Source organism: Caretta caretta, chromosome 3, assembly GCF_965140235.1.
Source record: "Caretta caretta isolate rCarCar2 chromosome 3, rCarCar1.hap1, whole genome shotgun sequence".
In the NCBI taxonomy this organism is placed as follows: Eukaryota; Metazoa; Chordata; order Testudines; family Cheloniidae; genus Caretta; species Caretta caretta.
In genome coordinates, this window is record NC_134208.1 from 72817512 (window position 1) to 72834552 (window position 17041).

General features: G+C 43.5%; 1 long non-coding RNA gene across 1 annotated transcript in view; it reads right to left on the minus strand.

The window, feature by feature from the left end:
- LOC142071534 (uncharacterized) overlaps positions 1 to 17041 on the minus strand; it is a 201809-nt gene that overhangs the window by 59857 nt on the left and 124911 nt on the right. The window lies entirely within an intron of this gene.

Below are 17041 nucleotides of genomic sequence, written 5' to 3' on the forward strand. Positions count from 1 at the left end.
TATCTAGGCACCTATACTGCTTTGTTTGACTCAGGGGAGGGATGAATATTAACATCACAATGCAGCTTTTATCCTGAAATGTTCAAATAGATAGTGATGCAGCAAATTAAATTGAAATTACACAGATTGCTGCTGCCATGTTATTTCTGAAAATACAATTTTCAGAGAAGGTAATTTTGGGAATGAGGATCTCTTTGATAGCAATACACACCACTTTGGATTAAACTGGGTAAGCAAAGTAACTGACCTATGGCCCCATGAAAATCAACAAGTTCAGAGGAAATTCAAAGCCTGCCAAACCAGCTTGACTTATCTACACCACCTTAAAAATGTTACAATGCGGGGGTAAAAAAGCCAAACATCAGTCAGAAAATGTCTACTCCAGATATTGGAAGTGTAAACAGCTATATTGAAAGTAACAGAAGGCTATTGCACCATGTAGAGCTTTATTAGATTGGATCGTTTTTAAAGCTAATTCCTTTGCAGTCCATGTGTGGAGAGTTATTTTAGAACAAGTATAGACCGATATTAAATTGAAGTTTAGTGTCAAATTATTCTGGTTTTTGGAACACGAATATATGCGTAAGTGGGAAGAAAGAATTCAGGATTCTAAGCCTAACTTTTCAAAAGACACTAATGATTTTGGGTACCTTAAAGAGGCCAGATTTTCAGTAACCAGTTGCCCACAATCACTAATTGTTTTTGAAATTATAGGCCTTAATGTTTTGGGTTTAAATAATATTTGTCAGTCAAAAAGCAATGCCTTTTTACTATTTCTATAGCAAAGGATCTATCAGAGAACAGGATACCAAAAGGAAAATAAGTGTTATTGTTCAAGGAGCATTCACTCTTCCAGTTACTTTCTAGAGAAAACCTGGACTACATCTGTGGAAGTATAGCTAACTGAGCCCTGGGTTTGACAGCTTTAAACTCTCAAAAAGGCCAAGACTTGGTTGTGGCTAAGTTTCTTGTAAGGAAATGAAAACACACCTTGAAACTGGAAAAACAAAAAGGACAATAAGGATATGTCTGCACAGCAAAGAAAAACCTGCAGCTGGCCCATACCAGCTGACTTGGGCTCACAGGGTTTGGGCTATGGGGCTGTTACATTATTGTGTAGACTTGCAGGCTCAGCCTGGAGCCAGAGCTCAGGGATTTCATACTGGAGTAGAGGGAGTGAGAAGTTGGGCATGGACTTGAACTTACTGAAGCTAGAAGGGGACGTGGTCTGGTGTACTGTTTCCAGACAAGAAAAGGAGAACTTGTGGCACCTTAGAGACTAACAAATTTATTTGAGCATAAGCTTTCGTGAGCTACAGCTCACTTCATCAGATGCATTCAGTGTATTTTCCACTGAATGCATCCGATGTAGTGAGCTGTAGCTCACGAAAGCTTATGCTCAAATAAATTTGTTAGTCTCTAAGGTGCCACAAGTTCTCCTTTTCTTTTTGCGGATACAGACTAACACAGCTGCTACTCTGAAACCTGTTTCCAGACACAAATTGCAAAAGTAAAGTCTCCACATGGTTTTTATTTATTTCACTTTTTAAACTGGCTAAAAAGGACTCCGACCCACATGCTGTAGGTACCCTTGACATAACTTAAAAATACAAGAGCTACAATTAAGAAAGTCCACTGTAAATTCTCCTTCTATAAATCCTTCTCCTTGCAGAATTCCACTTTTCCAGTTACAATCCCTGCCCATTTTTTAATGTCTGGTCGGGAAAAAAAAAGTTCTGAGGTGAACTCAAGAGAGCACAGAGTCTTCTCTGAAATAAACACCTGCATCTCTGCAGTCAGGCAGAGCCCTCAGACATAGGTGCAAAAACTAGAGGTGCAGGGGCTCTGCTCCTGGTTCCGCACCTGGGGTCCCAGCTGCCTGCCCCACGCCTGGGGCTCTGCTCCTGACCCCCAACGTGGGTCCCAGCGGCTGGTCCCATGCCCGTGGCTCCAGTTCCTGGCCCGACACCTGGGGTCCCGACTGCCAGCCCTGCGCCAGGGGCTCCACACCTGCCCTCAGCTGTGGCCACTGTCTTGGACCCCTTACCCTTGTCTTTGTCCCCCCGTCCCGGAGCCACAGCCCTGCTTCCAGCCCTAGTTCTGCAGGGTGGGGAGACAGACTAGGGTAAGCGGGGTGTGAGGTAAAAAGGGGTCTTTGCGGTTTCATTGGCTTGCAGCACCCCACTATAAAAAGTGTTCCAGCACCACTGCCCTCAGAAATGTAAAGTACACCCAAAATAAAGCAGCATAGTTACAGTGTGGGACAATCTTTTCTTTATGGTTGTCCTAAACTATGTTGTGACAGTTAAGATCACTGGGCTTGTGCACTGTTGTTGGGAAGAGCAAAGGGTGGGGCCTTATCCTTCAAGGTGCCATAACGGGGACTCTGCAATGCTTTATCCTCAAGGCTCATCAAGATATTTCTAAGGCATCCCTCTTCCATGACAAGGCCAAAGAGCTTAGAGCAGAGTCTCAGCTGATGTAAATCTGCATAATTCCATTGAAGTCAATGGAGTGATACTGATTTACACAAACTCTGGCCTCTTAGCTTTTCCATTTTTTGTTTTCTCCTTACAAGTTGTCACAATATGATGCCCCCCCACAGGGGTCCCCTGGGTAAATACCAGCCTCATATGTTGCTAATGCTTTTGTATGTCTTGGAAAGGATGTCGGGAAAGGTTAAAGGTGTGAATGCAGAACAAAAGTTTTCTTTACAGGCGTCAAAAGGGTGAAGGGGGAGGAAAGAAGAAAAGAATGGGTTAACTTGATGTTCCAACTAAACCTGAAGATAAGCAGCTGACGCCAGCCCAAGGCCACTGCCCACACTCACTCTGCTACCTGCCAAGACAGAAGTGGGGGGGATCCACCCCCGGCCAGCCGTGAGAAAGGAGAGCTGTTGAATGAAATGCAGGGTCCATGAAAAGGAGAGAGACGGCGAAGACCAACAAGGGAAAAACATAACTGTCTCACGGCCCTGAAACCGGTGTGTTTTGGGAAAGCTGAAGAAGCCACGGAAGGCCGGTTTGGACTGGTACACAGAGCCTGGGGAACAAAGGTCTCTTAAGGAGATGCCTCCAAGAGACCCCAGGACTAAAAACCCTCCTGGGAGCTGAGGCAAACTGGAGATCAACAGTGGACCCTGGATGACCAGTGCACGGGACAAGAACTACAATTGTACATCTACCCATCTACCCTTCCCCCTCTTCTTCTTAGCAGCCTCGGGTAGTGCAGGTGTGAATATGAAAGTGGGTTAGGGCTTGGGGAACTAACGCTTTCTTCCTTCCTCCGAGTGATGTGGGAAACCCCCCCACCTCCAGCACTCTCCACTGTTATTTTATTATTTTTTCAATAAAGCTTTAAAAACTCAGTTACTTGTTGTGCTCCGTCATCTCCTCCCCAATCGATCCTGCGGCCTCAGCCTGATGCCTCAGGCAGACTGGTAACAGAAATCTGTCACAAAGTTTCTGTTGTTTGTTGGTTTAAAATGTACAGGGTGTTTGGATATTGGGGGGTTTTAAAAGAAAAAATCTGCTCCTACTCTTAGATTCAGTTGGTCAGCTGTGATTTTTTAGAAAAAAATCTAATAGTTTTGAAAGGCATAGTGTACTTTACACAAGAACCTAAAAATGAATTTTTCCTTAATATTTAAATATTAATGAAAAGAGACATAAAAATATCATTTAACCTCCCTCTGAAAAGGATTCTCTATCAGAATGGTCAGAGGATTGGGAGTAATTTGGTGGGGAGATATGCTGTCATGGATTTGACAGGATGTCATGTGTCAACACAAAACTGATCAAGTTGTTTGACATGATACATTCCTTCCCCAGAATTCTTCCAGTTATTTGTCAGAATGTATTTCCTCAGCAGAAGTCAAACTGCTAAACTTATTTTACCTTTTAACAAGAACTATCCACAATGCTGCAGAAAAACTAAAACTCCAACATGGAAACAACAGCAGGGGACAATAAACACAATTTTACTCTCCGGTTTGCTGGACGTAGTTGTGATTAGTGGTGACCATCAGTGCAGATTACCTCGCTACCTGAAGTACTACTGTTTCATGCAGTCATGTACAGGAAAAAAAATCTCTGACTCCTTCTGGGGAAAAAGTGTTGCATCATGTTAAATCTAAAAAGAAAAGGAGTACTTGTGGCACCTTAGAGACTAACCAATTTATTTGAGCATGAGCTTTCGTGAGCTACAGCTCACTTCATCAGATGTTTACCGTGGAAACTGCAGCAGACCTTATATACACACAGAGAATATGAAACAATACCTCCTCCCACCCCACTGTCCTGCTGGTAATAGCTTATCTAAAGTGATCAACAGGTGGGCCATTTCCAGCACAAATCCAGGTTTTCTCACCCTCCACCCCCCCACACAACTACTACATGCTACAAGGGGCCACAGCAATGGTTCCCTCACCCCACCTAGCAATATTGTTAACCTATCCAACTATACTCTCAGCCCAGCAGAAGCAGCTGTTCTATCTCGGGGCCTCTCCTTCTGCCCCTCCACCCCCACGAACATGATACAGTTCTGTGGTGACCTAGAATCCTATTTTCGACGTCTCCGTCTCAAGGAATATTTCCAAAATACCTCTGAACAACATACTAATCCACAGAGGTCTCCCTGCCAACACTACAGAAAGAGGGATTCTAGATGGACTCCTCCTGAAGGTCGAAACAGCAGACTGGACTTCTACATAGAGTGCTTCCGCCGACGTGCACGGGCTGAAATTGTGGAAAAGCAGCATCACTTGCCCCATAACCTCAGCCATGCGGAACGCAATGCCATCCACAGCCTCAGAAACAACTCTGACATCATAATCAAAAAGGCTGACAAAGGAGGTGCTGTTGTCATCATGAATAGGTCGGAATATGAACAAGAGGCTGCTCGGCAGCTCTCCAACACGAGTTTCTACAAGCCATTACCCTATGATCCCACTGAGAGTTACCAAAAGCAACTACAGCATTTGCTCAAGAAACTTCCTGAAAAAGCACAAGATCAAATCCGCACAGACACACCCCTGGAACCCCGACCTGGGATATTCTATCTACTACCCAAGATCCATAAACCTGGAAATCCTGGGCGCCCCATCATCTCAGGCATTGGCACCCTGACAGCAGGATTGTCTGGCTATGTAGACTCCCTCCTCAGGCCCTACGCTACCAGCACTCCCAGCTACCTTCGAGACACCACTGACTTCCTGAGGAAACTTCAATCCATCGGTGATCTTCCTGATAACACCATCCTGGCTACTATGGATGTAGAAGCTCTCTACACCAACATTCCACACAAAGATGGACTACAAGCCGTCAAGAACACTATCCCCGATAATGTCACGGCTAACCTGGTGGCTGAACTTTGTGACTTTGTCCTTACCCATAACTATTTCACATTTGGGGACAATGTATACCTTCAGATCAGCGGCACTGCTATGGGTACCCGCATGGCCCCACAGTATGCCAACATTTTTATGGCTGATTTAGAACAACGCTTCCTCAGCTCTCGTCCCCTAAAGCCCCTACTCTACTTGCGCTATATTGATGACATCTTCATCATCTGGACCCATGGAAAAGAAGCCCTTGAGGAATTCCACCACGATTTCAACAATTTCCATCCCACCACCAACCTCAGCCTGGTCCAGTCCACACAAGAGATCCACTTCCTGGACACTACAGTGCTAATAAACAATGGCCACATAAACACCACCCTATACCGGAAACCTACTGACCGCTATTCCTACCTGCATGCCTCCAGCTTTCACCCTGACCACACCACACGATCCATCGTCTACAGCCAAGCTCTGCGATACAACCGCATTTGCTCCAACCCCTCAGACAGAGACAAACACCTACAAGATCTCTGTCAAGCTTTCTTACAACTACAATACCCACCTGCAGAAGTAAAGAAACAGATTGATAGAGCCAGAAGAGTTCCCAGAAGTTACCTACTACAGGACAGGCCTAACAAAGAAAATAACAGAACGCCACTAGCGGTCACCTTCAGCCCCCAACTAAAACCCCTCCAACGCATTATTAAGGATCTACAACCTATCCTAAAGGATGACCCAACACTCTCACAAGTCTTGGGAGACAGGCCAGTCCTTGCCTACAGACAGCCCCGCAATCTGAAGCAAATACTCACCAACAACCACATACCACACAACAGAACCACTAACCCAGGAACTTATCCTTGCAACAAAGCCCGTTGCCAATTGTGCCCACATATCTATTCAGGGGACACCATCACAGGGCCTAATAACATCAGCCACACTATCAGAGGCTCGTTCACCTGCACATCCACCAATGTGATATATGCCATCATGTGCCAGCAATGCCCCTCTGCCATGTACATTGGTCAAACTGGACAGTCTCTACGTAAAAGAATAAATGGACACAAATCAGATGTCAAGAATTATAACATTCATAAACCAGTCGGAGAACACTTCAATCTCTCTGGTCACGCAATCACAGACATGAAGGTCGCTATCTTAAAACAAAAAAACTTCAAATCCAGACTCCAGCGAGAAACTGCTGAATTGGAATTCATTTGCAAATTGGATACTATTAATTTAGGCTTAAATAGAGACTGGGAGTGGCTAAGTCATTATGCAAGGTAGCCTGTTTCCTCTTGTTTTTTCCTACCCCCCCCCAGATGTTCTGGTTTAACTTGGATTTAAACTTGGAGAGTGGTCAGTTTAGATGAGCTATTAGCAGCAGGAGAGTGAGTTTGTGTGTGTATGGGGGTGGGGGGGATGTGAGAAAACCTGGATCTATGCAGGAAATAGCCCGACTTGACTATGTAAAGAGTTGTCACTTTGGATGGGCTAGCACCAGCAGGAGAGTGAATTTGTGTGGGGGGGTGGAGGGTGAGAAAACCTGGATTTGTGCTGGAAATGGCCCACCTGTTGATCACTTTAGATAAGCTATTACCAGCAGGACAGTGGGGTGGGAGGAGGTATTGTTTCATATTCTCTGTGTGTATATAAAGTCTGCTGCAGTTTCCACGGTAAACATCTGATGAAGTGAGCTGTAGCTCACGAAAGCTCATGCTCAAATAAATTGGTTAGTCTCTAAGGTGCCACAAGTACTCCTTTTCTTTTTGCGAATACAGACTAACACGGCTGTTCCTCTGAAACATGTTAAATCTGTGTCCCCGATCGAAGTGAGGAAAAATGCAGAGAAAAGGCACAGTCCCCATAGTGCTATTGAAGGGTTTTTATTAGCTTGAAATATCTACTTCTACCATGCTGTGAGTTTTGTTCTCAAGAATGATGAAGCTTAAGTGTCTAAGTAAAAATACACGTTCTCTTCTGCCCTCTTTCCACTCTTTGCATCACTGCATACTTGTGACACATACTCATAGTCACAAAGAGATTTCTAGTTTGTCCTGCTTCAGATCAAGTGCCAAGATGTCAATGAAAATAAATGACATGTTGGACCCACCAGAGTTGCTTTTCTTTCATCCAGCTAAGACAGATACATTGTTATTTCCAGGGGGCGCAGGCCTCAGCTGGTTTGACCAAGAGGCTCCTATTTGGCTCATTTGGTGGGGCTATAAAGATGGTCCTGGTCTGACTCAGCAAGTCAGGGCCCCCACTAATTGGTTCAGTCCATTATATTTTATGGCAGGCATGTGGCAGGCATCATCATGTTATCTTCAAAAATAGGAATTATATATATTTTTTCATTTACTTTGACATGGGCCAGCCCGGATTTCAGGCCTCAATCTCTGCATACAGTGTACTGAATGAAAATATTTTTCTTGGCATTACAATGCATCAGTGAGCAGATCACTTCAACTCCTTATTTTCAAAAGATTAGTTAGTTAAATTTATGTAATAATTTATCTGCTTCCCAATTGTGTTTCTCTGGACCACATAGAATAGTATCTTGTTATGTAAGTAAACTCATTACAATCAACATGAGCAGTGGCAGAAAGGAGGCGCCCCTTTGGTAAAGCTCTATGTTATTGTGAATGTTTTATATAAATAGATATATGAATAATTACATATTAATAAATATATATATATATTGTTATTGTTATTATTATTAATAGTAATAATAATTAATAAACCTGATCATTGGGGCTCTAAGGCACTACCAGAATGTATAGCTTTACTACTACTACTAAAATAGCATTACTTGAGCTAGACAAAGCTATCATGGTGCCAAATTCTACCTTCAGACAAGTGCACACATGCAATTCCCATTAACTTCATGGGGGATTCTGCACACACGGGAGAGCAGAATTTTGCCTATAATTATGGCACCTTAGAACATTCAGAGTATATCTTTCCTAACAAAACACTTCCCTTTCCACCTCCTTCAGTTTCTCTCTATCACTCACACCTTCACCACATAGAACTCGTATTTATAAAGTCATACCACCAAATTCAAGTGATGTACTGTACTATTAGTGATTCTAGTTCCATATTATTTATTGAATCATTACACCTCACTCTGAATACATGTAAATACATTTTCCGATGCTAGTTATAATTTCTCTTTTATGGGCTTACACTAATTAAAGATTTTCTAACTCCTGGGCCGTGATTTTTTTTTTTTAAATTGAAAGACCTTTGTTCCTCTAATACTATGAGACAAGTGGAAGCACCTAATGTTTATATTATTGATTAATCAGCAGTAAAGGGATTAGGTTTTAAGATTGTTTAGCACACAAAAATCCATACTTATTGTGTTAAAACAGATTTGCAGACCTTGTTTATCAGCTATATCCAAGGTCAGCCCTCTGGGATTTATGCAAGCTGAAATGTCTATATTATATGTGAACATAAACCAATCTGTTAAAAAGAATATCTAATGATGGTGACACAAAGGCAAATAGTTTTAGCAAATAACAGATCAGTAACTGAAAGAGACCACTTATACAAACACTTGTACATTTAGAAAAGTGCCTAAACATTAAATAAATAGAGTAAATAGAGATGAAAATTGGAATGGTATCCAATTTTTGGCCACTGTTTTCTTTACTTAGTGGATTTCTTATGATGTATTTATTTTGTAATTTTTGTGGATAAAGAATTTCATTGGCTTGGCCAGTAAATTCTACATACATGCACATACAGAGAAATATTCCTTGTGGCTGTTTAGTATGGAATGTCCTGGCTAGTGTGTGAGTATTGCCAGGAGCTAGCTGAGCCATTTGCCAGCCGGGGTGGCAAATATTTTTAGCACCATACACATACACACACACACACATACACATCTCAGCGGCCAATCAGCAGAGCAAAAATGACTGGCAAATTAGAATGGAGACAGAAAAAAAACCCAAAACATACAGCTGAGTGGCACAACAGTACAGTGCTCTCTGGAAGAAGGCTCTGAGGACAATGCCCTGCTCACCCACCCCAGAACCAGCCGTGAGTATTTCTGCCCTCTGATGGATAGAATATGAGACCTGCTTGAGTGTGTGTGTGTATATATATGTTTGTGAAAGAGAGAGAGAAAGTGAGAGAGAAAGAGGACTCATTCTGTATTACTGTTTTATTAAAGAAATAACCTCTAATATTCCATTAGAACTGGATGAATAATTTGTAATGAATAATGTATTTGGTGGATTTAGACCTTTTTTATATTTTTGAATTCTCTGTTAACAGGCTGATTTTTTATACATTTGTTCTCTATTTGCAATGATTTGATGTATAGCTTGGGCAAAGAAAGTGTCACCTTGCAGATTGCTAGCAAACTATTCATTATATATGCATTATAGCAATGTATTTGGTATTCATGATTCAGTGTATCTGCTTTGTGACTGGCCAGCTAAAATCTTGTGGTATTATTTCTGTCCCTTGATTGGATGTCCTAAGTTTTATAACTTGGAGGAATGTCTGAACAAATAATTGGGACTTTGGTTTACTGATGGAGAAAGGGAGTTGGGGAGAAAGAGTTAGTCGCAGATAAGTGGAGTAGGAAATTTAAATAGAATGGATTAAGTAACTTTCTTGTCCTGATTTCCATGAGAGAAACCATTATAGTTGGCTGTCTATATTTTAAAAGGCCTGGGTTCTTTGTTGACTGATGGAGAGAAAATGACATAGAGGGTAAATTTTTCAAAAGTTCTTTAGTGACTTCCCATTTTCAAAGTGAATTAGTCACTTAGGAGCCAAGAAGCTCCTAAGTCACTTTTTGAAAATGGGACTAAGGCTGTGTCTACACTGCTCTTCAGGTCTGACTACGGGGGTGCGAATAGTGGTACACATCAAACTTCTGTGCTGTAATTCCCCTATGTGGACCCTCAGGTGAGAACTAAAAGGTTCCTAGTTCATATTAATGTACTTCTCTTCAAATAGGACCTCAATAATATGAACTAGGAACTAGGAGTTACAGCACAGCACTTCGGTGCACATTGCTATTTCACACCCCTGTAGTCCAAACCTCGGGACAGTGTAGACAAGCCCTTAACTCCTGTCACTTAGGGTATGTCTAAATTGTGATAAAAAACCTGCGGCACTGAGTCTCAGAGCTGGACAGCTAAGATAGGGGAGCTCAGGCATCGGAGCTATAAAATAGCATTGTAGACGTTCAGGTCTGGGCTGGATCCCTGGCTCTGAGACCCTTCCTCCTTGCAGTGTTTCAGACCCCAAGCTCTAGCACGAGTGCAAGCATCTGCACTGCAATCTTATAGCCCCACAGCCCAAGCTTCGCAAGCCCAAGTCAGCTGGCCTGGGCCAGCCACAGACGTGCTGTGGGTCTTTTATCACAGTGTACATGTACCCTTAGATGCTTTTCAAAATTTTACCCGGGAGCCATGAAACACATTATTGGCTGTTTCATTTGTCACATAACACAATAATTTAATTTGCATGGAGCTACAGGATCCTATTTACAAAGGGTGTGCCACTCTCTTTGTTTCTCTCAGCTTATTAATTGCTTCCACAGCAAGGCTCTGGCCAAGCTCTTTTGGAAACTGCTGTGTACTCCAAACCATACATAAATATAAATATAAGTGAAGTGAATGCCTTGAAATTGCTGGTCACCATTTTATATCATGCTTATATATTCCACTAGTGACTGTGTGTTACAGTAGCATCAACTATCCACCATGGTGATTAGTTGTGCATAGTGTGCAATCTTAGTTGTGAAGGATGTGGTTCTCGATTTCTCATTGCAAGACCCCTGACATGATAGGGCTTGGGGACCTGCTGGGTATTATTAAGTGATCCCCTCCCTATCTCATGTAGTGTACAACACTATTTCACATGTCTAACAGGTTTCCCAAGTGGTACCAGAAGGCCTCTTTTTCCACATCAGTTATTCTCCCTGAATGGCCTCCATCCGTACACACAAACTGATGGCACAAAGAGGAATCCATGGATGTGAAGTTCTGCCACACTGGGGGCACCGCTGCTCTTGCCCCTGCTGGTAATATTTGCAAGCCACCAGCTGCTGCCACCTGCTGCTGTTCTTTACTTTGTCCATACTGCTTCGAGACCACAAAGACCTGTCAAAATGGCCTTGTGTGTGCACCTCTGGTGGAAATAGTTATGCAAATATGTTTGAATGAGTATTCATTCCACGTTTGCTTTCTGTGTCTTTCTTGTCACTATATTTTCATTTTCATGAATATTTGCACAAAAGAGTTAAAAATGGGGGACATGAATATTGTCATTATTTGCAAAAATATTGGAGGCTACTTTTTTCCCCTGTATTTTCCCAGCTCCAAATACTGCAGTTAACAGAGCTCATTCGTTACCACAACTATTTGTTTAGGAACTCTATATTCTGTTTATATCCCTGCTGATGAAGTCCATGTGACATGGTTAAAGTCCTTATCTACATAGTAAAGTTTTACCAGTTATACCAATATAGTTATACGGACTACTCCTGAGGGCATTCTGTGCCAAAAAAAAATAAAAATTCTGTGCACAGTATTTTAAAATTCTGCAAAATTCTACAAATTTTATTTGTCAAATAAATATGGAGAGTCCAGCAGGGCATTGGGGAGCACAGGCCACTGGCTGTACAGAGGTGGGAGATCACTGTGCAGCTCCCCACCCCAGGATATGGACTCATTGGTGAGGTTGCACCCAAACCTGACACAGTGCTGGGCATGCCCCAGAAACACCCCGGGGCCCTTCCCCTCCATGCCAGGTGCACCAGGTATGGGAAGACAAGCTCAGCAATGCAGGATTCAAGTGTGGAGGGGCTTAGCATGCGGGATATAGGGGTGGGTTGAGAGGGTTCTGCGTGGGGCAATCTGGGTGCAGGCAGCTCAGTGGGGGATCTGGGTGTTGTGGGGGATCTGGATGTATGCACATGGGCTTATTGGGGGGTTCTGGGTGCAACAGTAATGGAACTGCAGGGGGGTCCAGCTGAAGGTGGTTAAGGCTCAGCAGGGAGGAGTCTGGGTGTGGGGTGGATAGAGCTCGGCAGGAGGGTCTGGGTGTGAGGAGTTTAGTGGGGAGGTCCAGATGCGGGGGGAGTAGGGCTCAGTGTGGTGGGGATCCAGGTGCAGCTGGTTGGGTCTTGGTAGGGTGGGGATCCGGGTGCAGGTGGCTCAGTGGGGTGGTCCAGGTGCAGGGGCAGTGGTGCTTATTGGGGGGGAAGGGTTCGGTGCAGGGGCAGTGAGGCTCAGCGTGAGGGTCTGAGTATGAGGGGGTCTGGATGCACGCAGGTTGGGAGGATGGGGGAGCAGCTCCCTGTACAGTGGTCCCTTCTCCTGCAGCTGAGGAGTGATGGGTGCAGGAAGCAGGGGGCAGAGAGTTTGCAGAGCTTCCTACAGACAGAGGATAAAGCTGGGGGTGGGTCTGACACAGCCTCGGATGCTGTGCAGGGGAAAAGGAAGTCCCATCCGCCCTAGCCCAGCCAGGACTAGCAGCTGAGCCTGGCATAGGATAGGAACCTCCAGGCAGTTTCCCCCAGTCCCATCCCCTACCCACACAGTGATTTACCTCTCTGCTGGCTTCCCTGGGCACCCAAAGCATACTGCTGGGGAGGGTTGCATGACCACTCCTGTGGCTTCCCTTTGCTTCCCTGTCATTTTTTGAGGGGAAGCAAAGAAATCTGCAGGAAATATAAATTCTGCACATGCGAAGTGGTGCAGAATTCTCCCAGGAGTAAAGGGCATAGTTATATCAGTATATCTCCTCATGTAGACACTCTGTTTTGTATAAGAGAGTGCTTTTCTTTCAGTTTAGCTTAAACACCTTCTTAAGTGACTAAACAAACGAACAAAAAGGCACAGTTATATCAAAATAAGTGTGTCTCCATGGAGGGTTATTCCAGTACAAGTACATTGGTTTAAATTCACACTTGAGGTTACACAGAAAAAAACTTTCCTGTGTAGATAAGGACTAAGCTGTAAATATATATATCTGACAACTTTTGCATTTGTGATGCCACAGAATTGTTACAAATAGATCACACCTCTCTAAAGGACCAGATTAGAGAGCTGTCCTCTGAAGAAAACCTGTATTATTACTAGGGCCGTACCAACTTCACAGCCATGAAAAATGCATCATGGACCATGGAATCTGGTCTCCCCCAGTGAAATCTGGTCTTTTGTGTGCTTTTACCCTATACTATACAGATTTCATGGGGGAGACCAGCATTTCTCAAATTGGGGGTCCTGACACAAAAGTGAGTTGCAGAGAGGTCCCAAGGTTATTTTAGGGGGTCACAGTATTGCTACCCTTACTTCTGCACTACCTTCAGATCTGGGTGGCCAGACAGTGGTGGCTTCTAACTGGGGGCCCAGCTCTGCAGGCGGCCGCGCAGAAATAAGGGTGGCGATGCCATACCGTGCCCGCCTGCCTTCAGAGCTGGGCTGCCGGCCAGCAGCCGCCACTCCCCAACTGCTCAGCTCTGAAGGCAGCGCCACCACTAGCAGCAGCGCAGAAGTAAGGGTGGCGGTACCACGACCCTCCCACAATAATCTTGTGACCCCCCCCCAACTCCTTTTTGGGTCAGGACCCCTACAATTACACCACCATGAAATTTCAGATTTAAATAGCTGCAATCATGAAATTTACAATTTTTAAAATCTGATGACCATGAAATTGACCAAAATGGACCGTGAATTTGGTAGGGCCCTAATTATTACCTCTAAAAAATTTCCTGCTAGTAGCTAGGTAGGTAAACATAGGGAATACAGTGTGAAAGCCAGCAATTGCAAATGGTCTACTAATTGTGGTCTCTGAGAATGCATTTGAATTTGAGAAACTATACTAACCATCTTTAAGATGCACATGACATATAGAAAATAATTGTATGAGATCATAAGTACTTAAGTTGTAACTGTAATTATGTCCATTTATTAAGTTTTTTTAAAGATATTTGCTTCTAAATTACATTGGTCTCTAAATTATATTCTAAGAGTACATTACTCCAGGGTCCTAACATGCACCATATTTTCCCTTTCTTATAACCTCTTTGTTTAATTCTAATAGAAATATTGCCAAAAGAGATTTTCTTTTGTAAGGTTTCACACGTGTAACTCCCTTTCAAATCCAAATTTTAAATACTATACCATGTCATTTTGTGAACAAGTATTTTCTCAATCCCATGTAACTCTGCATTTAATGTATAAAAACGTGGTGAAATATTGTAAAACCTATTATAAAAGACTCCATGAAATACCCATTAGTGGGAGCTAAAAAGCTAAAAACTTTTGCTTTGTGTAATCTAACAGTCATATAATCAGTAGGAATCAGGATCGTTTAAAAAGTTTAAAATGATTTTTTTTCAGAATTCTGAATTATTTCTATTTATTTTCTCCGTTTGAACATTTCTTTGAACTCCTACTATAAAACTGCACGAAGTGATAACTTCTGACATTTTACACATTTTGATATTGTAATTATTGGGGCTGCTCATTACACCAAACCCCTAGGGTGCCAGTATAATTCCGGGTGCATTGCAACTCAGAGACAAGCATGTAAGTGATTCAACATCCGGCCCTTGTAGACGCTAGTGCTGGTGGGTCCCCAGTAACCACTCAGTCACATGATTAAGGGAAGGGTTATTTTACTAGGGCTGGCAGGAAAGGGAAAGATGTCAAATAACCTAGGTACAGAGGCTTAAACAGTCATAATTCAAAGTGAGCAAAAGGGGTTCTTGTTTGGGACATTGGGACAGTCCAGGCGAGAGTCAGGGTTCTTCAGGACTTATTCCTAGATTGTCCTCTCCAGTTTGGTCTTTATTCCAACAAATAGGTGCTTGTAGGTTTCCAGGTCAGGCTCAGTTAGCGTCTCTCTTTGGGGCCCCCTCCAGTGGTTCCTTGCTTAGATGCCGCTTTTCCCACACAGACCTGCACCCAGCTGTAATGCCCTACAGTGATAGCCTGTTCCACATGTGTCTCTGCATATGGTTTCTGGGGAATCTTTTCTGCCTCTAGCTTCCCTGCAACTTCTGGCTAGTGATGCAGCCTTGGCATCCGGCTTCCCTCCAGTTCTAGCTAGCCACGTGGCTGCTGCTTCCCAAACAGAGTGCAGCCACTTCCTGGTCCAGGACCTTTCCACTTATCTGTCCAGGAGGAGGGGGATATGCAGTGGTAAGGGAGCTGATGAAAGTTATAATCCCCTGCTTATAGACTTGTAGACTTTAAGGTCAGAAGGGACCATTGCGATCATCTAGTCTAACCTCCTTCACATTGCAGGCCACAGAACTTCACCCACCCACCCACTCCTCTGATGAGTTATTGAAGTCCTCAAATCATAGTTTAAAGATTTCATGTTACAGAGTATTCACCATACACACTAGTTTAAACCTGCAAGTGACTCATGCCCCATACTGCAGAGGAAGGCAAAACATGCCCAGGATATCTGCCAATCTGACCAGGATGGAAATTCCTTCCTGACCCCAAATTGGGCAATCAGTTATACCCTGAGCATATGAGCAAGACCCACCAGGCAGATACCTGGGAAAGAATTATCTGTAGTAACTCAGAGCTCTCCTCATCTAGTGTCCGGTCTCTGGCCATTGGGGATTTTTGCTACAGGCAGCCGCTAATGGACTAAATGCTATTGTAAGCAATCCCCTCATACCATCCCCTCCATAAATTTATCAAGCTCAGTCTTGAAGCCAGTTAGGTTTTTTGCCCCCACTGCTCCCCTTCTAAGGCTGTTCCACGACTTCACTCTTCTGATGGTTAGAAACCTTTAAACTTGTTGATGGCCAGTATATATCCATTTGTTTCTATGTCTACATTGGCACTTAACTTAAATAACTCCTCTCCCTCACTAGTATTTATCCCTCAGATGTATTTATAGAGAGCAATCACACCTACCCTAAGACTTCTTTTGGTTAGGCTAAACAAGCCAAGCTCTTTGAGTCTCCTCTCATAAGGTAGGTTTTCCATTCCAGACCAGAATTGCACACAGCATTCCAAATGTGGTCTCACCAGTGCTTGTGTAATGGTATTAACACTTCCCCATCTCTACTGGAAATACCTCGCCTGATGCATCCCAAGACTGCATTAGCCTTTTTTCATGGACGCATCACATTGACAGCTCATAGTCATCCTGTGATCAACCAATACACCCAGATCCAATATCTTCACATTTCAGGAATGTTATTACATTACATTGTCCTTAGCAATGGTCAGCTTCACCTACTGTGCAATCGTGACAATATTGGTGCCCTTGCTCAGTAAGACCTTCCTGGATAAGGTCTGCCACAGAGCACAGCTGCTGCTTTTTGGATGTAGCCCCCTCAGAAAAGTGGGCCGAGAGCCAGTAGAGCTGGGAGAGAAGTTGGTGGGCCGTGATTACGTTCCTCCCCTTATTTGTTGAGTGGAATTCTGGAATTGCTGTCCAGAGGCAAGAGCAAAAGTAAACAGCATCCTCTCAAAGGCTGCAGCAACTTACTTCCCCCACAGACATACAGAAAGAGAATATCAGGGGAGGAACTATGGCTTCTCTGAGTTACCAACTCAGGATCTGGCCCACTGTTCCTGTATCTTGCTCTGTGTGGGTCACACTGAACTTAGGTCGAGCACTCAAAAGTCACCAAAGATAAATAGCTAGATGACAAACGACAACCGTTTTTTTTCTGATTCATATCAGAAAAAA